Source organism: Budorcas taxicolor, chromosome 15 (genome assembly GCF_023091745.1).
Source record: "Budorcas taxicolor isolate Tak-1 chromosome 15, Takin1.1, whole genome shotgun sequence".
NCBI classification, from domain to species: domain Eukaryota; kingdom Metazoa; phylum Chordata; class Mammalia; order Artiodactyla; family Bovidae; genus Budorcas; species Budorcas taxicolor.
This window is the reverse complement of record NC_068924.1, coordinates 259,736-286,682: the sequence shown is the minus strand read 5'-3', so window position 1 is coordinate 286,682 and position 26,947 is coordinate 259,736. Positions and strand designations below refer to the sequence as shown.

The 26,947-nt window shown below is 37.3% G+C and overlaps 1 pseudogene; it reads right to left on the bottom strand.

Moving 5' to 3' along the window:
• Positions 1-10,701: 10,701 nt before the first annotated feature.
• On the bottom strand, positions 10,702-25,437 carry LOC128060579 (olfactory receptor 4A47-like; annotated as a pseudogene).
• Between the last annotated feature and the right edge of the window lie 1,510 nt (positions 25,438-26,947).

Below are 26,947 nucleotides of genomic sequence, written 5' to 3'. Positions count from 1 at the left end.
TTACTTTTTCCATGATCCAGCGGATGTTGACAATTTGATCTCTGGTTCCTCTGCCTTTTCTAAAACCAGCTTGAACATCAGGGAGTTCACAGTTCACGTATTGCTGAAGCCTGGCTTGGAGAATTTTGAGCATTACTTTACTAGCATGTGAGATGAATGTAATTGTGTGGTAGTTTGAGCATTCTTTGGCATTTACTTTCTTTGGAATTGGAATGAAAACTGACCTTTTCCAGTCCTGTGGCCACTGCTGGCATATTGAGTGCAGCACTTTCACAGCATCATCTTTCAGAATTTGAAATAGCTCAACTGGAATTCCATCACCTCCCACTAGCTTTGTTGGTAGTGATGCCTTCTAAGGCCCACTTGACTTCACATTCCAAGATGTCTGGCTCTAGATTAGTGATCACATCATCATCATTATCTGGGTCGTGAAGATTTTTTTTTGTACAGTTCTTCTGTGTGTTCTTGCCACCTCTTCTTAATATCTTCTGCTTCTGTTAGGGCCATTCCATTTCCTTTATCGAGCCCATGTATGTATGAAATGTTCCCTTGGTATTTCTAATTTTCTTGGACAGATCTCTAGTCTTTCCCATTCTGTTGTTTTCCTCTATTTCTTTGCATTGATTGCTGAAGAAGGCTTTTTTATCTCTTCTTGCTATTCTTTGGAACTCTGCATTTAGATGCCTATATCTTTCCTTTTCTCCTTTGCTTTTTGCCTCTCTCCTCTTCACAGCTATTTGTAAGGCCTCCTCAGACGGCCATTTTGCTTTTTTGCATTTCTTTTCCATGGGGATGGTCTTGATCCCTATCTCCTGCACAATGTCACGAACCTCAGTCCATAGTTCATCAGGCACTCTCTCGATCAGATCTAGGCCCTTAAGTCTATTTCTCACTTCCACTGTATAATCATAAGGGATTTGATTTAGGTCATATCTGAATGGTCTAGCGGTTTTCCCTACTTTCTTCAATTTGAGTCTGAATTTGGTAATAAGGAGTTCATGATGTGAGCTACAGTCAGCTCCTGGTCTTGTTTTTGTTGACTATAATGAGCTTCACCATCTTTTGCTACAGAGAATATAATCAATCTGATTTTGGTGTTGACCATCTGGTGATGTCCATGTGTAGAGTCTTCTCTTGTGCTGTAGGAAGAGGGTGTTTGCTATGACCAGTGCATTTTCTTGGCAAAACTCTATTAGTCTTTGCCCTGCTTCATTCCGCATTCCAAGGCCAAATTTGCCTGTTACTCCAGGTGTTTCTTAACTTCCTACTTTTGCATTCCAGTCCCCTATAATGAAAAGGACATCTTTTTTGGGTATTAGTTCTAAAAGGTCTTGTAGGTCTTCATAGAACCGTTCAAATTCAGCTTCTTCAGCATTACTGGTTAGGGCTGCGAGAGCCAGCTCACTAAGGGTGGCCGAGAGGATCTACCTTTTGTTCGAGGTCAGGGGCAGTGGCCGAGAGGAGCTACCCTGCGTCCGAGGTCAGTGGAGACTGGGAGGAGCTACCCCCGCATCCGAGGCCATTGCCCACAGCCTGGAGGAGCAACCCGAGGAGCATTGGTTGCGCAGGCGCAGGAAGGCCTCGAGGAGCTATCCCACGTTGAAGGTCAGGAATGGTGGCGGTAAGGAGATACCCCTCATCCAAGGTAAGGAGCAGTGGCTGTGCTTCGCTGGAGCAGCCGTGAAGAGATACCCCTATGTCCAAGGTAAGAGAAACCCAAGTAAGATGGTAGGTGTTGCAAGAGGGCATCAGAGGGCAGACACACTTAATCCATAGTCACAGAAAACTAGTGAATCCAATCACACTAGGACCACAGCCTTGTCTAACTCAATGAAACCAAGCAATGCCTGCGGGGCAACCCAAGATGGGTGGGTCATGGTGGAGAGGTCTGACAGAATGTGGTCCACTGGAGAAGGGAATGGCAAGCCACTTCAGTATTCTTGCCTTGAGAACCCCATGGACTGTATGAAAAGGCAATATGATAGGATACCAAAAGAGGAACTCCCCAGGTCATTAGGTGCCCAATATGTTACTGGAGATCAGAGGAGAAATAACTCCAGAAAGAATGAAGGGATGGAGCCAAAGCAAAAACAATACCCAGTTGTGGATGTGACTGGTGATAGAAGCAAGATCCGGTGCTGTAAAGAGCAATATTGCATAGGAATCTGGAATGTCAGGTCCATGAATCAAGGCAAATTGGAAGTGGTCAAACAAGAGATGGCAAGGGTGAACGTTGACATTCTAGGAATCAGCGAACTAAAATGGACTTGAATGGGTGAATTTAACTCAGATGACCATTATATCTATTACTGCAGGCAGGAATCCCTCAGAAGAAATGGAGTAGCCATAATGGTCAACAAGAGTCCGAAATGCAGTACTCGGATGCAATCTCAAAAATGACAGAATTATCTCTGTTCGTCTCCATGGCAAACCATTCAATATCACAGTAATCCAAGTCTATGCCCCAACCAGTAATGCTGAAGAAAGAATAAAATACTTAGGTATTCATGTGAAGTGATGGATACATAAATCAACTTGATTTCTGTAATCATATCACAGTATATTTGTATATAAAAAACTGACTTAAAACTTAGCACCCATAAATCTTAGATCATGGCATCCACTTCCATTACTTTTTGACAAATATATGGGAGAAAAAGTTGAAACGGTGACAGATTTTATGTTTGTGAGTTCAAAATCTTTGTGGATAGTGACTGCAGGTATGAAATTAAAAGACACTTGCTCCTTGGAAGAAAAGCTATGACAAACCCAGGCACTGTATTAAAAAGCAGAGACATTACATTCTGAACAAAAGTCCTTAGAGTCAATGTTATGTTTTTTTCTAGTAGTCATGTATGGATGTGGCAGTTGGACCATAAAGAAGTTGGAGAGCCAAAGAATTGATGCTGCCAAATTGTAGTGCTAGAGAAAACATTTGAATGTCCCTTGGACAGCAAGAAGATAAAATCAATCCTAAAGGCAATCATTGAAAGGAGTGATGCTGAAGCTGAAACTCTGACACTTGGCCACCTCATGCGAAAAGTTGACTCATTGGAAAAGACCCTGATGCTGGGAGGGATTGGAAGCAGGAAGAGAAGGGGATGAAGAGAATGAGATGGCTGGATGGCATCACTGACTTGATGGACATGAGTTTGGACGCACTCCGTGAGTCGGTGATGGACAGGGAGGCCTGGCATGCCACGATTCATGGGATCGCAAAGAGTCGGACACGACTGAGCCACTGAACTGAACTGAAAGGAAATCAACCGTGATTCTTTATTGAAGGACTGATGCTGAAGAGGAAGCTCCAATACTTTGGCCACCTGATCTGAAGAGAAACTCATTGTAAAAGACTCTGATGTTGGGAAAGATTGAGGGCAAGAAGAGAAAGGGGTGACAGAGGGTGAGATGTTTGGATGGCATCAGTGACTCAATGGACATGGATTTGAGCAGATTCCTGGTGGTAGTGAGGGACAGGGAAGCTTGGAGTGCTGTAGATCATGGGATCACTAAGAGTCAGACATGACTTAGAAACTGAATAACAACAACAAAAATTATGAAATTGTACAACTTTACATACAGCTCTAATTTATCAGTTATACCTCAATAAAGTGGGGGGGGGGAGGCTAGGACATTCTCAGTTCAGTTCAGTTGCTCAGTCATGTTCGACTCTGTGACCCCATTGACTACAACATTCTAGGCTTCCTTGTCTATCATCAACTCTCAGAGCTTGCTTAAACTCATGGCCATCAAGTCAGTGATGCCACACAATTTCCAGTGAGTCAGTTCTTCGCATCAGGTGGCCAAAGTATTGGAGTTCCAGCTCCAGCATCAGTCCTTCTACTGAATATTCAAGACTGATTTCCTTTAGGATTGACTGGTTTGATCTCCTTGCAGTGCAAGGAACTTTAAAGAGTCTTTTCCAGCACTAAAGTTCAAAAGCATCAGTTCTTCAGTGCTCAGCTTTTAGGGTCCAACTCTCACATCCTAGAAAAGACAAAGAATGGAAATAGATCAGAGTTTTCCAAGACCTGGGGTGAAAGAAGGAGGTGATACAAAGGGGAATGGGTTAATTTGTATTGATTTAAAATGATAATTTGTAAGACATTCTGCATATTTATTGATATGGTGGCTACCCAACTGTATGTATTTGTCAATACTTGGATAACTTTAACTAAAAAGAATGAAAGATATACTATGAAGTTTATGTTGCTGCTAAGTCGCATCAGTTGTGTCTGACTCTGTGTGATCCCATATATGGCAGCCCACCAGGCTCCCCTGTCCCTGGGATTCTCCAGGCAAGAACACGGCAGTGGGTTGCCATTTCCTTCTCCAATGCATGAAAGTGAAAAGTGAAAGGGAAGTCGGTCAATCATGTCTGACCCAGCGACCCCATGGACTGCAGGCTACCAGTCTCCTCCGTCCATGGGATTTTCCAGGCAAGAGTACTGGAGTGGGGTGCCATTGCCTTCTGTGATGAAGATTATATCTTATGTAAAAATGGAAGCAAAAATAATTCTTACACTGAAACATCAGACAGCTGGAAGACGTAACAGAAGACAAAATCTTATTCACAATAGTGCAAAAAAAATTTTAATTCAAAAAATAGTAGCAAAATTCAAAAAGACTAAATCTACAAAGATCATAGAAGAAGACTTGTTAAGTGGAAATATCTACCCAGTTTACAGATAAGAATTCTCTTCAATAAGGTATGTTTTTTTGAATCAAATCTTACTGAAAATGCTATCTAAATGTAGCTTTTACCAGCCTACCTAGTTGAATTTTAGCTTAAAACTGTAAGTATGGAAAAATAAGAACTACCCTGGAAGCTCAGATGGTAAAGAATCTGCCTGAAATACTGGAGACTCGAGTTCGATCCCCGGGCTGGAAAGGTCTCCTTGAGAAGGAAATAGCTACCCACTCAAGTTTTCTTGCTGAAGAATTCCATGGACAGGGGAGCCTGGCAGGCTATAGTCCATAGGGTCACAAAGAGTTGGACAGGACTGAGTGACAAACACACACACACAGAGGAATAAACATAGTTCTGATAAGGAATAGTAATGAATGACTCCTAGGCTTATGAGGCATCACAGTGTATTTTAAATCAAATGCAATCATGTTACATATTAAATGGTATATGGGTAAGGAGATCACTGGCAATTAATAGCACCCTGTTTTTTTAATTCAAACGTCATACTGTAGACTACAAAGTTGGAATATCAAATTGTGAGGGAAAATAATTATGCATCTATACAAATGGCTGTCATCAAAAATGATTAAAATGCAGTGCCTACTTAATTCCTTACATAAAAGTGTATGGCTCAAAAACTTAAACATTAAGTACAACAAAAGACTTTAAAATGTTGAAAAATATGTGAGTATGTTGATAACATTTTAATAGGAAAGTTCCTTTAGTAAGACATAAAAATTGACAGATTTCATAATATAAATGTAAAAATAATTCTACATGACCAAAAATATTTTTCACCATATAGAAACAAAAAAATCAAATCAAGCAATGGTAAATTGGAAAAAAATCATAATCAACATGCATGGTAAATGGGATAACTTCCTTGCTATCTAATTAAATCATGAAAATCAGTATCAAACAAGACCAGTAGTCAAATAAAGTGCATAAAGTGCATTCACTGACAAGCCATGAAAAGAAATACATGAGACTAAAATATGAAGAGGTGCCCAAATTTGAATCTTAATTTGTAATTAAACTATATGAATGAAACACAATATCATTAACCAGACTCTCATAACTAAAAATGTTTAGCCTGTACTGGTGGTTGACAATGTTGTCAAATATATATTTGCCAGAATGAGGGAAGTAGGGAGTGTGATTGAAGTCATGGATGGCATTTTATCAATAAATATAAACATCAATAGTTTAAATACACATACTTATTGACTCAACATTTCCACTTCTAGGAACTCATATTTAGAAAATTTCATAAAGACTTTATTACAGAATTACTTGTCAGAGGAAAACATGAAGATAATTGGATACATTAATTTTAATGTATAGAATGGTATACAAAGGTCTTGAATAGATATAGTACTAAAATACACATGTATACACAGAGACATAATCACAAACACATACATGAAAATATACTTGTTTGTGCAATGATTTTTACTTGAATAAAGATAGGAATAGAGTAACTGCATCTGAAACAATTGGGAGAATCTGGATTGGGATGGGAAAGAAGTTTATCTTACTTATTTCATTTTGCATGGATTCTATTTTTCATATTTACTGTTTTCCATTATATTTTTTGTTTTCTACTTAAAGGGTAAAATACTACATTAAAATGTCCTGTGTAACACAAATGAAATTGAATAAAGAGAATGGTCTATATAATATGAAATATTCTACCTGGTGCAATAAAAAAATAAAGATAAATTAAGACTCTAAGAATAAAACTAAAAATGGGAAAACAATAAAAAGTAAATATAGAAATTAAGTAAATTTTAGTGGAACTGTATAAAAATTAATTGATTAGTCCATTGCATCCTATTTAGTGAGTTTCTATTGTAAATGCATTCTATGGTGTGGTGTTGAAACAAACGTTATAGAGTTTACATTCTAGTAGGGAAATAGTCACTAATAATGTTGAGGATGATGCTAGCTAAAGATGTGTTATATATGGATTTTCTTATGTCAAGGTACATGCCTTCTTTTTCCAATTTGTTGAAAGATTTTTTTACAAAATGATGTTGAATTTCTATGTGATAATTAACAACTCAAGGAAAAATTAAGAAAATTATTCCATATAAAAAGCATCAAAAAAATAACATATTTAAGTAAACTTAACAAAATAAGCAAGTCTTGTAAACTGAAAACTACAAAAGTTTACGGAGAGATATTATGGAACAAACACAAATATGAAAAGACATTTATGATCTGGGACATTTAAAATTATTAAGCTGTTAATATTATCTCAAGTGATCTACAGATCAAAATAGCAAAATTGATTTTGCAGAAGCAGAAAAACCCATGCTAAAATTCATATGTAATCTCAAGGACTTGAAATTGCCAAAACAATCTTGAAAATAAGAAAGCTGGGGGTCTCATAATTCCTGACTCTAAAACATACTATACAAAGCAATGGTAATCATGGCACCAGTATTCTAATAAAGATGGACAGTGGACTAATGGAATAAAATAGAAAGTCTAGAAATAAACCTTTGTATATGTCTTTAGATAATTTTCAACAGGGGTGCCAAGAATATTTAGTGGGGAAAAGATATAACAAGTTATAAAAAGGCAATCACAAAAAAACAATTATCATATGATTTCACTTACATGAAGCACTTAAAGCAGTCAGATTCATAATGGGACTCCATGAGCTTAAATGGAGAATTTTGTTTAATGACTGAAATTTCAGTTTGGGAAGTTGGAAAAGTTTAGGAGATGGATAGTGGTAATGTTTGCATAACAAGTATGTGTCACTTTAAAATGATTAAAATTGTAAATTTTGTTATGTATGTTTTACTAAGTCATGTCCATCTCTGCTGATCCCATGGGCTGCAGCAGGTCAGGCTTCCCTGTCCTTTTTTATCTCCTGGAGTTTGCTCAAAGTCATGCTCATCGAGTTTGTCATCCTATCTAACCATCTTATCCTCTGTCATCCCCTTCTCCCCCTGCATTCAATCTTTCCCAGAATCAGGGTATTTTCCAATGAGTTGGCTCTTTGTATTAGGTGGCCAAAATATTGGAGCTTCAGCTTCAGCATCAGTCCTTCCATAAACAGTCGGGGTTGATTTCCTTTAGGGTTGGCTGATTTGATCTCTTTATTGCCCAAGGGAATCCCAAGAGTCTTCTCCAGCATCACATTTCAAAAGTATCAATACTTTGACACTCAATTTTCTTTATGTATATATGACCACAATTTTCAAAATAAATGTAAGAACAAAGGGACTTCCCTGGTGGTGCAGTGAATGGGAATCTGCCTGCCAGTGCAGGAGACATAGGTTCAATCCCTGGTCTGAGAAAATTCCACATGCTGCAGAGCAATTAAGCCCATGCTTCACAACCACTGAGCACAGGCTCTAGAGCCTGAGAGGCACGACTTGAAAGCTGCATGTCACAACTACCAAAGTCTGCATACTCCAGGGTCCTCTAGCCACAACTAATGAGCCCCAGTGCTGCAATTACTGAAGCCCAGGCACCCTAGAAACAGCAAGTCACAACTACAGAGCCCTCAGGCTGCAACTATTGAAGCCCGTGCACCTAGAGCCTGCGGTCTTCAGCAAGAGAAGCCACAGAAATGAGAAGCCCGCACACCACAACTAGAAAGCAGCCCCAACTCTCCACAACTATAGAAATCCTGCGTGCATCAACAAAGACCCAGTGCAACCAATAACTAAATAAAACAGTATATGTGTTAGTTGCTCAGTCATGTCCAACTCTTTGCAACCCCATGGACTGTAGCCCACCAGGCCCCTCTGTTCATGGGATTCCCCAGGCAAGAATACTGGAGTGGGCTGTGTTCCATGTAAAAAAAAAAAAAAAGAAGAAGAAGTCAGTTTCTTAAAAGGAAAAAAAAAAACCTAAGGTGACTTCACTAATTGGTTTATGATGGGAACATAAACCATAGCTAAATAACTCAAAGAATGTGCAAATATCACTGGCTTTAGATAAACTTGAGTAACTTGTTTAAGAGGTAAATATGTCAATCGAATGGCAAAACCACTAAATTAAATTTTCTATTGTTTATTTTTATTTTATATTAGAGTACAGCTGATCAACAATATGTTAGTGTCAGGTGTAAGGCAAAGGGACTGAGTTTATACATATATATGTATCTATTGTATCAAATTCTTTTCCCATTTAGATTATTACAAAATACTGAGAATAGTTCCCTGTGTTATAGAGTAGGCCCTTGTTGATTACCTATTTTAAATATACTAGTTTGTATTGTCAATATCCAAGTATTATATAATCAACTTGAGCAGCCTGCCAGGCTCCTCTGTCCATCGAATTTTTCAGGCAAGAATACTAGAGTGGGTTGCCACTGTCTGCTCCAAGGAATCTTCCCAATCCAGGGAGCAAACCCAAATATCTTGCATCTCTTGCACTGGCAGGTGGATTCCTTACCACTAGTGCCACCTGGGGTTGTAATAAGTCATAATAAAATAAACATGTTTGCATTTCAGAAAAAAAAAAATCTCTAAAACTGTATCCTAACACATTTTCTTTTTTTTTTTAAAACTTTCTGTTGATGTTTATTCTACTTCATCTAACAAAGCTATGAAGTTCCATGTTTAAATGTACAGTGATATAATACTTTGCAATATAAAATACAATTTACAGAAATTTCTATCAAGTAAACCTAAGGAAACACATTTGATTTTTTACATTTGGTTGTATTTAAATTAGAAAATTTTTGTTTTACATGTAAAAAAAAAAAAACAAAAACTTTCACATCACATTAGATGTTGGAACTCGTTATCACTTTAATGTAACTTAACCTACTGATAGGGTCTGTAACACCCATAAATTACCCAAACTGCCAAGTTCTCAATGTTCTCACAGCTTAAACGTTTGTGCTAGAAAGGGAAGAATCTATAGTGATGTACAATGGAATAGACTCCAAAGAACAAAGGAAATTCTCTAACTTTACATTTGCAAAATTGTTTATGAAAATATAAAAAAAATCAAAGTATATTTATACAGTCAAATAAATTAGCAAGTTTTCCTCTACTTTCCACTTCAGAAATACTTGGAAAACGCATGACGAGAAGCAGCTTACTGTGCTTTACGGTGAAAAGCATTCTAATTTGCAGTTTTTGAGCTAATTGCAGGCTTTTTATAAATATTTTTCACCTCAGGCTTTATACAAATATTTTTCCATTTCAAAGACAAATGCTGAGATTTATCACCTGACAAGGACAGCAGTGTGGGGCTAGTGCACTTTTCCTGGGACAAGAAAGAGCTGCTCAGGTGGTAAAGTCCAACCAAACTCTGTTCCTGATTATTCAAGTAAAAGAACACCCTCCCCACCCCACCTTTTAAATTACACTTAATTGATTTATTTACTTTCTTTAGACTGGTAAAATTTAAATCTTTTAAACTAAATGTTATATAAAATTCAACAGTTTCTATTCAAATGTTGCTTTTAATCATGTTTTATCGGAAAGAAAAAGTGTAAGGCAATACATAAAAACTGAGCAAAACTAAGAAATGTTTTGTTTCCTGGTTGAAAAAATTCAAATTTCTTTGTGATGAGAGAAAGATGCATCTGTTAAGTTTGGCATTTCTCAACCATCCGAGGTTAGCTGACAGCCATGCACAGAAACCCATGGCCACCAGGTCCGAACCCTGTGAAAACAGACTCTGGAAACAGACACACAGGTGAGATGTCAGGAAATGTATGGCTCTAACAGTCACTAAACTCCCTCAGAATTTGCAACAGTCAAGTTATTAGAAAAGATAACTTTATAATCTGAAAAAGCAATATGCTTTTGTAGGTACGTTCCCATTTCAGGACATTTAAATGGAAATGTTCAGAGTTCTTAGTTTTTTGTTTCTAAAAGAGCATCGGAATTGTAAAGGTGTGAAATTTTGTAAGAAACCATTATACACAAAATTACAGTAACACTTCAAGTCCATAAGGTTCTCTTTGCACATGAGCCCCCAGTTCTTTGCAAGACCATCTGCTCAGCAGGGAATGCGGCTCCTGCAGGGCCCTAGGTCTGGGCAGTGGGTGGAGCAGCCCAAAGGGTCTTGGTCTTGGGGTCCCAGGGCCGCTCTGGGCTCCGGCTGCAGTCCCTCTGGTGATCCCGCTCACGGGCCTTGTCACGGTCGCAGTCCCTGCTGCGGGACCTCTCCCAGTCTCGCCTGCGGTCGTGGTCCTGGTAAATGGATAAAAAATATTGATTGAAAGCACCAGAATGCAACTAAGTTATCGATAGAGGTTCACCAAGACTGAATTCAAGGTAGCCGTCTTCCTGAAAAGCTATTTGCCTTTATTATCTTTAGCTTGTAGAGCCTGATCAGAGAATAAGATCTGGAACTTGTGTTGTTTCCACTGAGCTGGTGCAGTGGATATTGAAGTTTACGGATACCACAGGAATTAAGAGGAGAGGATGGCAGATAAATGGAAGGATCAAAGTTGATTCGGGTCTTCCGTATACAATCACTCAAAAGGCATTTACCAGTTCCTGAGTTGGACATGCCCAGAGTAAAAGGTTAAAAACAACAAAGTAAAACAGCTACTAAGAAAGAAAAGCGAATTATGACATTACCAGCTTGAATAAGTCATAGAACACTATCGTCAATGCTATGACACATAATGAAGAATCAGGCAATTCCAGCCATTAACTGAATATTCACACAGTGCTAAAAATCACATCACAGGTGTATATCAAACTGGAATCAGAGAAAACTTCCCAAAGGAAGCAATGCTTCAGCTTTTTTTTTTTTAATGAGAAAATAAAAAACATGGGAAGAAAATTCCATGAAAAGGAGCACCATTTATAAAGTCACAAATACGTAATACCTATGACTCTCTTAAGGTAATTTATGTAATCAATGTGAGTAGACTAAACTATAAATAGAAGATCCCTGTCTTGAATTGTCTCAGACCTCATTGATACATCTTTGGTCTTTAGGTGGATATTTCCCTTTTCCTGACTGATAAACGCTACAGCAGTCTAATTTTGTGTCTTGAGCCCGCTTCTTCCACTTAATTTTCAAATTTATGTATGCAACATCTCTAGTTTTTAACATCCAGTTGATTGGTAATCTAGTATTTATAAAACTAGCTTTTAAATTTTTCATGAAAAACATAAGCAGTCCCTATCATGGTCAACAAAAGAGTCCAAAATGCAGTACTTGGATGCAATCTCAAAAACGACAGAATGATCTCTGTCCATCTCCAAGGCAAATCATTCAATATTATGGTAAACCAAGTTTATGCCCCAACCAGTAACACTGAAGATTCTGAAGTTGAACGGTTCTATGAAGACCTACAAGACCTTTTAGAACTAACACCCAGAAAAGATGTCCTTTTCATTATAGGGGATTGGAATGCAAAAGTAGGAAATCAAGGAACACCTGGAGTAATAGGCAAATTTGGCCTTGGAATGCGGAATGAAGCAGGGCAAAGACTAATAGAGTTTTGCCAAGAAAATGCACTGGTCATAGCAAACACCCTCTTCCTACAAAACAAGAGGACTCTACACATGGACATCACTAGATGGTCAACACTGAAATCAGACTGATTATATTCTTTGCAGCCAAAGATGAAGAAGCTCATTACAGTCAGCAAAAACAAGACCAGGAGCTGACTGTGGCTCAGTTCATGAACTCCTTACTACCAAATTCAGACTCAAATTGAAGAAAGGAGGGAAAACGGCTAGACCATTCAGGTATGACCTAAATCAAATCCCTTATGATTATACAGTGGAAGTGAAAAATAGATTTAAGGGCCTAGATCTGATAGATAGAGTGCCTGATGAACTATGGACTGAGGTTCGTGACATTGTACAGGAGATAGGGATCAAGACCATCCCCATGGAAAAGAAATGCAAAAAAGCAAAATAGCTGTCTGAGGAGGCCTTAAAAATAGCTGTGAAAAGAAGATAGGTGAAAAGCAAAGGAGAAAAGGAAAAATATAAGCATCTGAATGCAGAGTTTCAGAGAATAGCAAGAATAGATAACAAAGTCTCCTTCAGCGATCAATGAAAAGAAATAGAGGAAAAGAACAGAATGGGAAAGACTAGAGATCTCTTCAAGAACATTAGAGATACCAAGGGAACATTTCATGCAAAGATGGGCTCGATAAAGGACAGAAATGGTATGGACTTTATAGAAGCAGAGGATATTAAGAAGAGGTGGCAAGAATACACAGAAGAATTGTACAAAAAATATCTTCACTACCCAGATAATCACGATGGTGTGATCACTCATCTACAGGGAGACATCCTGGAATGTGAAGTCAAGTGGGCCTTAGAAAGCATCACTATCAACAAAGCTAGTGGAGGTGATGGAATTCCGGTTGAGCTATTTCAAATCCTGAAAGATGATGCTGTGAAAGTGCTGCACTCAATATGCCAGGAAACATGGAAAACTCAGCAGTGGCCACAGGACTGGAAAAGGTCAGTTTTCATTTCAACCCCAGAGAAAGGAAATGCCAAATAATACTCAAACCACCACACAATTGCACTCATCTCACATGCTAGTAAATAATGCTCAAAATTCTCCAAGCCAGGCTTCAGCAATACCTGAACCGTGAACATACTGATGTTCAAGCTGGTATTAGAAAAAGCAGAGGAACCAGAGATCAAATTGCCAATATCCACTGGATCATGGAAAAAGCAAGAGAATTCCAGGAAAACATCTATTTCTGCTTTATTGACTATGCCAAAGCCTTTGACTGTGTGGATCACAATAAATGGTGGAAAATTCTGAGAAAGATGGGAATACCAGACCACCTGCTCTGCCTCTTGAGAAATCTGTATGCAAGTCAGGAAGCAACAGTTAGAACTGGACATAAAACAACAGACTGGTTCCAAATAGGAAAAGGAGTATGTCAAGGCTGTATATTGTCACCCTGCTCATTTAACTTATATGCAGAGTACATCATGAGAAATGCTGGGCTGGAAGAAACACAAGCTAGATTCAAGATTGCTGGGAGAAATATCAATCATCTCAGCTATGCAGATGACACCACCCTTATGGCAGAAAGTGAAGAGGAACTAAAAAGCCTCTTGAAGAAAGTGAAAGAGGAGAGTGAAAAAGTTGTCTTAAAGCTCAACATTCAGAAAACGAAGATCATGGCATCTGGTCCTATCACTCCATGGTAAATAGATGGGGAAACAGTTGAAACAGTGTCAGACTTTATCTTCTTGGGCTCCAAAATCACTGCAGATGGTGACTGCAGCCATGAAATTAAAAGACGCTTAATCCTTGAAAGAAAAGTTATGAGCAACCTAGATAGCATGTTCAAAAGCAGAGACATTACTTTGCCGACTAAGGTCCGTCTAGTCAAGGCTATTGTTTTTCCAGTAGTCATGTATGGATCTGAGAGTTGGACTCTGAAGAAGGTTGAGCACCGAAGAACTGATGCTTTTTAACTGTGGTGTTGGAGAAGACTCTTGAGATTCCCTTGTACTGCAAGGAGATCCAACCAGTCCATTCTGAAGGAGATAAGCCCTGGGATTTCTTTGGAAGGAATTGTGCCAAAGATGAAACTCCAGTACTTTGGCCACCTCATGGGAAGTGTTGACTCATTGGAAAAGACTTTGATGTTGGGAGGGATTGGGGGCAGGAGGAGAAGGGGATGGCAGAGGATGAGATGGCTGGATGTCATCACTGACTCGATGGATGTGAATCTGAGTGAACTCCGGGAGTTGGTAATGGACAGGGTGGCCTGGTGTGCCATGATTCATGAGGTAGCAAAGAGTCGGACACGACTGAGTGACTGAACTGAAGTGATACACTATTTAAAGAGGCATTCCCTATTGATCTCATTAAATACTATCATTTTCTGTGCTATTGTCCTGACAAAAAAAATTGCAGTCCTCTGCACTTGATACGCTCATAGAACTTTATTAAATCCTGTTGACTCTACTTTTAAAATATCACCAATTTTTCATTCTCTTCTTAATTTCTCCCTGTTCTACTGCAGTACTCTCCTACCAAGTTTTTTTGTGTTTATTCTCCAAAAATTGGTTCTCCTAAAGCAGCTCAAATTGTCTTTTTCAGTTGTATTCTTATGACATCACTCTATTGTTCAAAACTTCTACAGTATATTCCAATCGTTCACTCCACTTATAGTCTGCTGCTGCTGCTAAGTCACTTCAGTCATGTCCGACTCTGTGCAACCCCATAGACGGCAGCCCATCAGGGTCCCCCATCTCTGGGATTCTCCAGGCAAGAACACTGGAGTGGGTTGCCATTTCCTTCTTCAATGCATGGAAGTGAAAACTGAAAGGGAAGTCACTCAGTCGTGCCCAACTCTTAGCGACCCCATGGACTGCAGCCTACCAGGCTCCTCCATCCATGGGATTTTTCAGACAAGAATACTGGAGTGGGGTGCCATTACCTTCTCCTACTTATTGTTTAATATATCATACTTAATAGCAACAATAACAAGAAATGCAATTGCCATTTTATAATTGAGGATCTAACACTCAGAACATATCATTCATTTCTCCAAAATCATACATTTCTAAATGATATATCTAGAACTGAATTTATGTTTGTTTGACTTCAAAATAATGTAATTTCTTACATAAAGAAAGTCATACAACTGTGAGCCTGGTTCTCATTATTTTCTTTTAGTCTTACCTTGCGGAGGTTTGTTCAGAATCTAAGGATGACTTGAAGTTACTCATAAACACTTAAAATTATTTTTCATCCAGTTTGATGACAGAGGACAAATGCTGCCTTATTACTTGGGTTTATTTCATTTGGCAGTCTGTCCTTTTTCTCCACCGAGTCTTCTGATTATTCAGAAGTTAATTTTTATAAAAACTATAGATTATTTGAAAGGAGTTCCATGTCACACAGAAAAAAATTTATCCTGTGTAATTTATCACATCAGGAAATGTATCAAAATGACCAGCAAATCCACCATATTCATAGAAACATAGGTAGACCTCAACTAGCCATTTTCTAAGGAAGTTTTTCACAACTTATTTCCTACTAACATCAAAATGAAAAATAGCATTTGAATGTTTAGCTCTTCTCACACTCATGTTAACATGGACAGACTAATTGATTTCAGATTTCAAAATATTTTGCTGTGATTTTTTTTGTCATGTTTTAAATGTAAGAAATGACCTCCTGAAAAATGTATTACAGCCACTGAGTAAATAACATCTTTTCCTTGTTAAGGGTGAGATTAGGGAATATTTCATCACTTCCAGGTGAATTTATCATGGAGTCTTAGATTGTAATCTGCCCAAGACTGATTCTTGCTTTAATTAATACACTGGAATTTTCCACAACGTTTTTAAAGAACATCTATAGGCAGAGATATTATTAGACCAAATTTCATTTTTAATATCATAACGATGCAACATAATGATGGAAAAATAGCTTTAGAATCATTATGAGACTACTGCCAATCAAGAATAAAGTCAACCCAATCTTTTTGTCCCAGTGAACTTATTTGTTATATATTTCCCACACCTGACATAGGCAGATTTTCCATTTTTTAATTTACTACTCAATATTATCAGCTTGGCAATAACAGTTCATGATCTGAGCCACAGTCAGCTCCCGGTCTTGCTTTTGTTGACTGTACAGAGCAAACAAATAATAAAAATGAAACCCCTAAATTTTAAATTTAAATTAAAGTTTACTTTAAAAAATTCTTAAATAGAAGAAAGTAGGGAAAACCATAGGATCATTCATGTATGACCTAAATAAAATCCCTTATGATTATACAGTGAAAGTGACAAATAGATTCAAAAGATTAGATAAACAGAATTATAGACAGAGGTTGTGACATTGTACAGGAGTCAGTGATCAAGATCACCCCCAAGAAAAAGAAATGAAAAAAAAAAAAAAAAAGGCAAAATGGTTGTCTAAGGAGGCCTTACAAATAACTGAAAAAACAAGAGGAGCTAAAGGCAAAAGAGAAAAGAAAAGATATACTTATTTGAATGCACAGTTCCAAAGGAGAGATAAGAAAGACTTCCTCAGTGATGAATGCAAAGAAATAGAGGAAAATAATAGAATGGGAAAGACTAGAGATCTCTTCAAGAAAATTAGAGATACCAAGGGAATATTTCATGCAAAGAGGGACACAATAAAGGACAGAAATATTATGGACCAAACAGAGTCAAATGATATTAAGAAGAGGCGGCAAGAACACACAGAAGAACTATACAAAAACTATCTTCATGACCCAGACAACCATGATGGTGTGATCACTCACCTAGAGCCAGACATCCTGGAATGAAAAGTCAAGTAGGCCTTAGGAAGCATCGCTATGAACAAAGCTAGAGGAGGTGACGGAATTCCGTGTGAGCTATTTCAAATCTAAAAAGATGACTCTGTTTAAGTGCAGCACTCATATGCCAGCTATTTGGACAACTCAGCAGTCGCCACAGGACTGGAAAATGTCAATTTTCATTCCAATCCCCAAAACAGGCAATGACAAAGAATATTCAAACTACCACTCAATTGCACTCATCTCACAACCTAGCAAAGTCATGCTCAAAATTCTCCAGGCCAGGCTTCAACAGTATGTGAACTGATTACTTCCAGATGTTCAAACTAGATTTAAGAAAGGGAGAGGAAAAAGAGATCAAATTGCCAACATGCAATGAATCATCAAAAGAGCAAGAGAGTTCCAGAAAAAAACATCTACTTCTGCTTTATGGATCACGCCAAAGCTTTTGACTGTGTGGATCACAACAAACTATGGAAAATTCTTAACAGATGGGAATACCAGACCACCTTATGGGTCTCCTGAGAAATCTGTATGCAGATCAAGAAGCAACAGTTGGAACTCGACATGTAACAATGGACTGGGTCAAATTGCAAAATGAGTGAGTCAAGGCTGTTTATTGTCATTCTGCTTATCTATCTTAAACGCAGAGTACATCATGTGAAATGCTCGGCTGGATGAAACAGAAGCTGGAATTAAGATTGCTGGGAGAAATATCAATAATGTCAGATATGCAGATGACATCACCCTTATGGCAGAAACTGAAGAGGAACTAAAAAGTCTCTTGAGGAAAGTGAAAGAGGAGAGTCAAAAAGTTGGCTTAAAGCTCAACATTCAGAAAATGAAGATCATTGCAGCTGGTCCTATCACTTCATGGGAAATAGATGGGGAAACAGTGGAAACAGTGTCAGACTTCATTTTGGGGGTCTCCAAAATCACTGCAGATGGTGATTGCAGCCATGAAATTAAAAGACACTTGCTCCTTGGAAGAAAAGCTATGACAAACCTAGACAACATATTTAAAAGCAAAGACATAACTTTGCAGACAAAGGTCCATCTAGTTAAAGCTATGGTTTTTCCAGTGGTCATGTACAGATGTGACAGTTGGACTATGAAGAAAGCTGAGTGCAGAATAATTGATGCTTTTGAACTGCAGTGTTGGAAAAGACTTGAGAGTCTCTTGGACTGCATGGAGGTCCAACCAGTTCATCCTAAAGGAAATGAGTCCTGAATATTCATTGGAAAGAATGATACTGAAGCTCCAATACTTCAGCCATCTGATATGAAGAACTGACTCATTTGAAATGACCCTGATGCTGGGAAATATTGAAGGCAGGAGGAACAGGGGACAACAGAGGATGAGATGGTTCAATGGCATTACTGACTTGATGGACATGAATTTGAGTGAGTTTCGGGTTATGGTGATGGGCAAGGAAGGCTGGATTGCTACAGTCCATGGGATGGCAATGAGTTGGACATGACTGAATGACTGAACTGAACTTATTCTCAGCTTAAAATTTTGTTAGAGCTATAAAATTATATCAGAAAACACAACTGAATGTGTTAACATTTTAGAGATAACAGCTAATTATTTATCCAATTATTAATTTTTAAAAGGTTAGGACACCTATGTTATGCCAGGAATTGTACGTTAAGTGACAGCCCAGCAATTTCTAAAATTGTTTGGAAAATCATGCAAAATTTTTCTCCTTCATGGATGTTGTTTATTTATGATTCAGACAATAAAGAAAGAGACAGTTTAATAAAGTAGTTTTATTATTTTCATTACTTGTAAATTAAGATATAAGATAGTGTGACAGGAAATAACAGGGAAATTCTACTATATATAATGTAACCAGAGATGATTTTTCTTAAAAGGATATGTTTAACATGAGACTGAAAGAATAGAAAATGAATATCATCAGAATCACTGTTACAGAAATGATACCAATGGACAACGCAGAATAGATTCAGAAACTCAGAGAAAAAACTTATGGTTGTCAGCAGAGAACAATGTGGGAGAGATAGGAAGACTGAGATCTATGTGTTCAAACCACTCCATTTAAAGTGGATAACCAAGAAGTTCCCACTGTACAGTACAGAAGCTCTGTTCAGTGTTATGTGGCAGCCTGAATGGGAAGGGAGTTTGGGGAGAATGGATACGTGTATCTGTGACTGGGTCCCTTTGCGGTCCACCTAAAATTATCACAACATTGTTAATGACTGTGCCTTCATTTTCAGTCACTTCCATCACGTCCAGTTCTTTGAGAATCATGGACTATAGCCCACCAGGCTCCTCTGTCCAGGGCATTATCCAGGCAAGAATACTAGAATGGGTACCATGTCCTCAGGGAATCTTCCCGACCTAGGAATTGAACCCTTGTCTCTTGAATCTCTTGAATTACAGGTGGATTCTTTACCACTGAGCCACTAGTGACACTCATTAATTGGATATACTCCAATATAAAATAAAAGTTTTTAAATAAAGAAGCACTATTACAGGAAGTAAAATTAAATTTAAAAAGTGAGATAATTAATAAAATCATCTCACTTTAAGAGTTGACAGGAGTTATACTTAGAAAAAAAATTCACAAGAATTTTTATGGCAATACTGTGTTAAAAAAGGCTTGTGAGAGTGTGCCCTCTTCGTCCATATTTTAATGGGGAAGTTTTCAATCTTTCAAAATGTATGGCAAAAACCACTACAATGCTGTAAAATAATTAGCCTCCAATTAAAATAAATAAATTAAAAAAAAAATAAAAAACCAAATTTGAGTATGTTGTTAGCTGTCATCTGTAAATATATGGAATTTATTATGGCAATATATTGACATTATATATATATATATATATATTACATAATCGTATATATAATATGGCCATAATATATTCTTATTACATCTTCCTTCTATCTCCAAGTTGTTGAGATTTTTATGAAATGGAGTTGAATTTCTATACCATCATGAACAACCCAAGAGAAATAAAGAAAATAATTCCACCTACAAGCACATCATAAAGAATAAAATTGTTACGAGAAAACATAACCAAAGAGACAAAAATCTTGTAAACTGAAAACTACAAAATGTTACTCAGAGATATTATGGAACACACACATGTATGGAAAGACATTTATGAGCTGGGTTATTTAATAGTATTAAAATGTTAATATGACCATAAGTGACCTACAGATTCAGTGCAGTAGTTATCAAAAACAAAAAGAAAAAAAAAGTTTTTGGAAGAAATAGAAAAATTAATATGGAATCTCAAGGACTCCAAATTTTTGCCAAGACAAACTTGAAAAGGAGAAAGTTGTTGGTCTAATACTCCCTGATTCTACAACATTACACAAAACAGTGGTTGTCACAGCAACAGTTTTGGAAAAAAGACAGGCAACAAATTAATGTAATTAAGAGAGTCTAGAAATAAACCTTTTATATGTGTTTAGATAATTTTCACCAAGGGTGCCAACAGCATTTAATGGGGAAAGGATATTACACGGAGTGAAAAAAAGCAATAAAAAATAATTGATTCCACTTTATATGAGGCACTTAAAGTAGTCAATTTCAGACAGAAAGTAGAATGGTGATTGCCTGGGGCTCACTGAGTGGAAATGGGAAATATTATTTAATGGCTGTGGAATTTCAGTTTGGGAAGCTGGAAATGTTCTGCAGATGGACAGTGGTATTGTTTGCATAACAGGGTGAATTAATGTCGTTTTAAATTAAAAATTTTGTAGGAAGCGGATAAGGTCCATAAACCTTATTTTGCTAACTACTGTCTTAAATAGCCCAACTTTTCTTAGAAAATCAAAATTAAGAAAAAAAGCCTTTATATTTACCCACATATTTGCCATTGCCAATGTATGCTTTGTGAGCTAAGAGTAATTTTTACATATTTAACAATAATAAGACATAAGTAAAAACTAATACCAATTATGTGCAACAGATCTCACATGACTGGCAATGTTTAAAACATTTGCTCTCCACTCCCAGTAAAATATCACCTGTTTAGCATTGTGCTATTTATACCATTTGGAAAAGCAAATGTATGAAAATAATAGGACAAAGTCCAGTAGCAGGAAGAGGAAATAATGTCACAATATTTTTCTATTATCCTTTTAAGTAATACAATTGTGAAAAGTTAATTATATGTCAGTAATAGCTAATGATAAAGTAATCATTTAAAGAAATGAACAGTTAATAAGTCAATAAAGATACAATGGACTGAAAAAAAATAACCCCTAATTCCAGAAGACAGGAGTGAAGAGGAAAAAGGATACAAAGATCAGATAGGATAAATAAAAATGATAAGTAAGGTGGTATAACTAAACCTTAAAATATTAATAAATCACATTAAATATATAAATGGTCATGATATCCTATTGAATGTCAGATAAGTCAGATTGCATAAAAAGCAAGATGCAAATATACATGGTATACAGTAAGCTCCTTTCAACTATAGAGACATAAATGGATCAAAGTCAAATAATGAGAAAATATATGTAGTATTAAGCTAATATAAAGAAAGCTACAGTGGCTATAATAATATGAGATGAAATAAATTTGAAGCAAAGAATAATGCCATCAATAAAGTGGGTTATTTCTAATTATAAGAAAACATGTAATAATAGCCCTAAATGTTTATGTTCCCATTACCAAAGATCATAGATATTTTTATTTTAATTAATGGAATTGAAAGGAGAAATGGGCAGATTCTCAACTACAGTGAAAGATTTTATACTTATAAACAAAAATAAATAAATAAGAATTGAGAAGACTTGAACAAAAATATAAACAAATTTTATCTAATAAATAGTTTTAGAACCTTTTGCTCAGTAGTAGCAAAATATTCATTCCTCTTAATTGCACATATAACTTTTACCAGGATAGACTGTATCATGATTATATGCATATCTCAGCAAATCAAAAAGCATTCAGATCTTGCAAAGTATACTGTATAACAAACATGAGATTAAATTAGAAAACTATAAGGGAAGAAATCTGGAAAATTTCCAAACAAAATAAACCAACATCTGCAAATTAAAAAAATAAGTAGATTTAAAAAAATTGTTAAATATATTCGAACACAAATTTTAAAATAAATTTAAAAACTAAGGTAATAGGAGCTTTCCTGGTGGCTCAGTGGTAAAGAATCTGCCTTCAATGCAGGAGACTCAGGAAACATGAGTTCAATTTCTGGGTTGGGAAAATCCCGTGGAGGAGGGCATGGCAACCCCCTCCAGTATTCTTCTCTGGAGAATCCCATGGACAGAAAAGTCTGGTGGGCAACTGTCCACAGGGTGGCAAAGAGTCGGAGTAGGCTGAAGAGACTTGGCATGAACACACACCACTTTTGAAGAGATTGGAGAAAATACCTGAGAGTCTGAAGAAAAGTAGAGTACTCTGCATGCCCCCTACACACAATACCACCTAAGGAATTGTTTGTTCTTCCTACCCCCTGCTGTAGTGGGAACCCCAATAAAGCCTTGCCTGAATTTCTTGTCTGGTCTCTAATCAATTTCTATTGATTGAAGAGGTCAAGCAGAGAAGGCAATGGCATCCCACTCCAGTGCTCTTTCCTGGAAAATCCCATGGATGGAGGAGCCTAGTGGGCTGCAGTCCATGGGGTCACTGAGAATTGGACAGGACTCAGTGACTTCACTTTCAGTTTTCACTTTCATGCATTGGAGAAGGAAATGGAAACCCACTCCAGTGTTCTTGCCTTGAGAATCCCAGGGATGGCGGAGCCTGGTGGGCTGCCGTCTATGGGGTCACACAGAGTCGGGTACGACTGAAGTGACTTAGCAGCAGCAGCAGCTGCAAAGAGGTCAAGAACCCTGTGTAGAAACAAGGACACCAGCTCAGAACCCTCTGGGACCTGAAACCACTCAAACAACACAAGTTCTGGGGCCCCTGGCCCCACAGCCCAGGACCCTGGGACTTGGCTCCACCACCAGTGGGCTGGCCCTAGACCCAGGTCCTGGTCTAACCCACCAGTGGGCAAGCATCAGCCCCAGGACCCACTGGGCCAAAGCCTGACCCAACAGACCGTGGCCCTGATGCCAGCCCAGTCAAACCTAGCCCACTCACCAGAAGGCCAGCACCACCCAGGACACCCTGGCCTGACCATTCTACCAACCAGAAAAATGACACCAGCTCCAGGACACCTTGTTTGAGGACTAGCCAGAAAGGTATCAATTATGTGTATGATATTAAAAAGTGTTGTTTCTTTATTAGACAATTATTTCATAAAAATCAGCATGGAAAGGATCAATAATTGAATGAATAGATAAAAGAGATTAACAGAAAATTCTAGGGAAAAAACATACAATTATATCAAACATGTGAAAAGATGTCCAAACACAATTATATCAAAAGGATTTGTGGTAAATTATAAAACCAAATTTAAAATAAATTTAATCTGATTATCATATGCCATCAGTATTTACCAAGACTGATTTTCAGAATGTGGACAAAAATATTCTCACATACTGTGGACAGGAGTGTAGTTGTTTTTACAGCTTCAAAAATGGCAATAGCTATGACCATCGATATTTTAAATGCATGCATTACCTGAGCATTGATTCAAACACAACACATAAATCAACAATTTCACTTCTAGGAGCTCATAATTGCACATATTCATAAATATACATTTATTGCAAAATTACTTTTCATATAAAAAGTTTAGGAACAACATGAAAAAGAATGGAAGCATTAACTTCAGCATGTCTCTATAAAGGAGTATGATGTAGTATGAGAAAAATTAAGGATTGGATCTAAATGAACTGCTAGGAAACTACTTAATAGATGTTACTAAAAAAGCAACAGATAAATGTGTGTTACCTAAACAGAAAAACAAAAACAAAAACAAAAACATATATTTAAATACAATTGTTTTAACATAGATTATTACCAGATGGATATCGAGAAATAGAGTGCTCTTGCAGAATTGGACTAGAAAATATACTGAGAGATAAATAGGGAATGTATTATACATTTTTTCCCATTTTGTATAATTTGCATTTTTAGTATTTATTATTATCTATTTCACTTCAATTGCTTAAAAAATTTAGGGTTAAGTGAAAAGTTTTGTGTATAATGAAACTGAAATTTTATAAAGAACACAATATATAGCATTAAATATTTTAAATAACATAATAAACAGAATAAGTTAACAGACACACATCTAACTAAAAATGAATACTGTCTGGAAAAATTAAAAAAAGAAAAAATGCATAAATTGATTAAAAATCAGTGTAACTATATAAAATTTTCTTCACTAATCTGTTACATGATATTGACTCCTTCAATATAAGCCTTACATCTTTCTAGGTAGCGATAAGCAAAATATTACAGACCTTACATTCTACCATGGAAAAGAACTACCCATGTTATTAACAGCACAGTTGCATAGTTGTATGATTTTTTTATATTATAATTATAAATAAAGAAAAAGAAATCAACATCAGAAGGAGAAAGCTACTGAATTCCACGGAAGTGGTCTCTGATGTCAAATGACCCCCTTCATGGTGGATGATGCATTTTTTTTTTAATTTTTTTTATTTTTTTTTTTACCATAAAATACCATGTTCCTTCTCCAAAGCTTATTCATGGCATTTGTCATCTGTGACTTTCTCAGAGTGTAGATTAATCATGGATTCAGCATGGGGGTTACGACTGTATAAAATACACTTAATGATTTGTCAATAAGGAAGGTTTTAGCAGGTCTCCCATACATGAAAAATGCAGGACACAGAGAAGCAGACAACCACAGTGATGTGGCAACCACAGGTCTGGAGGGCTTTCCGCCTCCCTTCCTGACTCAGGTTCTTCAGAGAGTGCAGGATGATTCCATAGGAGACGAGTAAGAGCAGAAATCTGATAGAGCAGATCAGTCCTCCATTGGCCACAACTAAGATGCCAATGACATAGGTGTCAGTACAGACGAGTTTCAATAAGTGGTACATGTCACACATAAAGTGATCGATGATATTGGGGCCACAGAAAGGGAGCCCATAAATAGTGCTAAGTTGAATAATTGAGTGCAGAAAACCTCCAACCCAGGACACCACCAGCAGCACAACACACACCCTCTGCCTCATGATCACCAAATAATGTAAGGGCTTACAGATGGCCACATAGTGGTCATAGGTCATCACCAGCAAAAGGAAGACCTCTGATCCACCAAAAAAAAAAAAAAAAAAAAAAAGCTCTGAAAAGAGCTGAGTCATACAGGATTGGAAAAATATGGTACGTTCCCCCGTGAACAAGCTTGAAATCAGTTTGAGAGAAATAGATGAGGAATAAATGACATCCATAAACGATAAGCTGGCAAGAAAAATGTACGTCGGTCAATTCAGGGTCTTAATAAACGTTTCCGTCTCCACTGTAAGCATGTTGTCCAACACAGTCAAAATGTACAAGAACAAGAATATAACAAAAAGGACTTTCTGCTCCTTTGGGTTCTGTGTGAGGCTCAGGAAGATTAAGTGAGTCACATTGCTTCTTGGTTCCATTTCCTTGGTTCCATCTATTGCTTATAGGTGCTGACTTCAGATATGAGGAACAGTTTACCTGTAAATCAAAGCAAAAAGTTAAAAACACCTTTACATGATAATAGGCTTAACGTATTTTATTCATTCAATGTGTTAAACCTTACATTAGGATTACAAAATCAGATAAGAATGTTTCACTATTCTCAGTGATTAGATGTATAATGAGGGATCAGACCATACCAACCAATTTTATAAGTGCTACTATAAATATATTCATATGGATAATGGTTCACATTTCCAGAATATCTAAATCAACTCAAGATCTGGGAAGGTTTCTCAAAGAAAACAATACTTCAGCTGAGTTTTATAGGAAAAGTGAGATAATAAAAGTAGATAAATAGGGAATTCCATGAAAAGATGAACCAGGTATAAAATCATAAAAGTGAAATATTTAAGTAAAGAATCACTGAAGGTAACTTGGTAACTTACACATTCAAAGTCGGAAGGACAAATTTAGGAATAAATATGTGTAGAACTGGACATGGAACAACAGACTGGTTCCAAATAGGAAAAGGAGTACTTCAAGGCTGTATATTGTCACCCAGCTTATTTAACTTACATGCAGAGTATATCATGAGAAATGCTGGACTGGAAGAAGCACAAGCTGGAATGAAGATTGCCGGGGAAAATAGCAATAACCTCAGATAGGCAAATGACACCACCCTTATGGCAGAAAGTGAAGAGGAACTAAAGAGCCTCTTGATGAAAGTGAAAGAGGAGAGTCAAAAAGTTGGCTTAAAGATCAGCTTTCAGAAAACGAAGATCATGGCATCCAGTCCCATCACTTCATGGGAAATAGATGGGGAAACAGCGGAAACAGTGTCAGACTTTATTTTTGGGGGGCTTCAAAATCACTGCAGATGGTGATTGCAGCCATGAAATTAAAAGACGCTTACTCCTTGGAAGGAAAGCATGAGCAACCTAGATAGCATATTCAAAAACAGAGACATTACTTTGCCATCAAAGGTTGGTCTAGTCAAGGCTATGGTTTTTCCAGTGGTCATGTATGAATGTAAAAGTTGGACTGTGAAGAAAGCTGAATGCTGAAGAATTGATGCTTTTGAAGTATGGTGTTGTAGAAGACTCTTGAGAGTCCCTTGGACTGCAAGGAGGTCCAACCAGTCCATTTTAAAGGAGATCAGTCCTGAGTGTTCATTGGAAGGACTGACACTAAAGCTGAATCTCCAATACTTTGGCCACCTCATGCAACGAGTTGACTCATTGGAAAAGACCCTGATGCTGGGAGGGATGGGGGCGGGGGGAGAAGGGGACGACAGAGAATGAGATGGCTGGATGGCATCACTGACTCAACGAACATGAGCTTGAGTGAACTCCATTAGTTGATGATCGACAGGGAGGCCTGGCGTGCTGCAATTCATGGGGTCACAAAGAGTCTTACATGACTGAACGACTGAACTGAACTGGACTGAACTGATATGTATGCAACTATCTAATTGACATATACAAACAG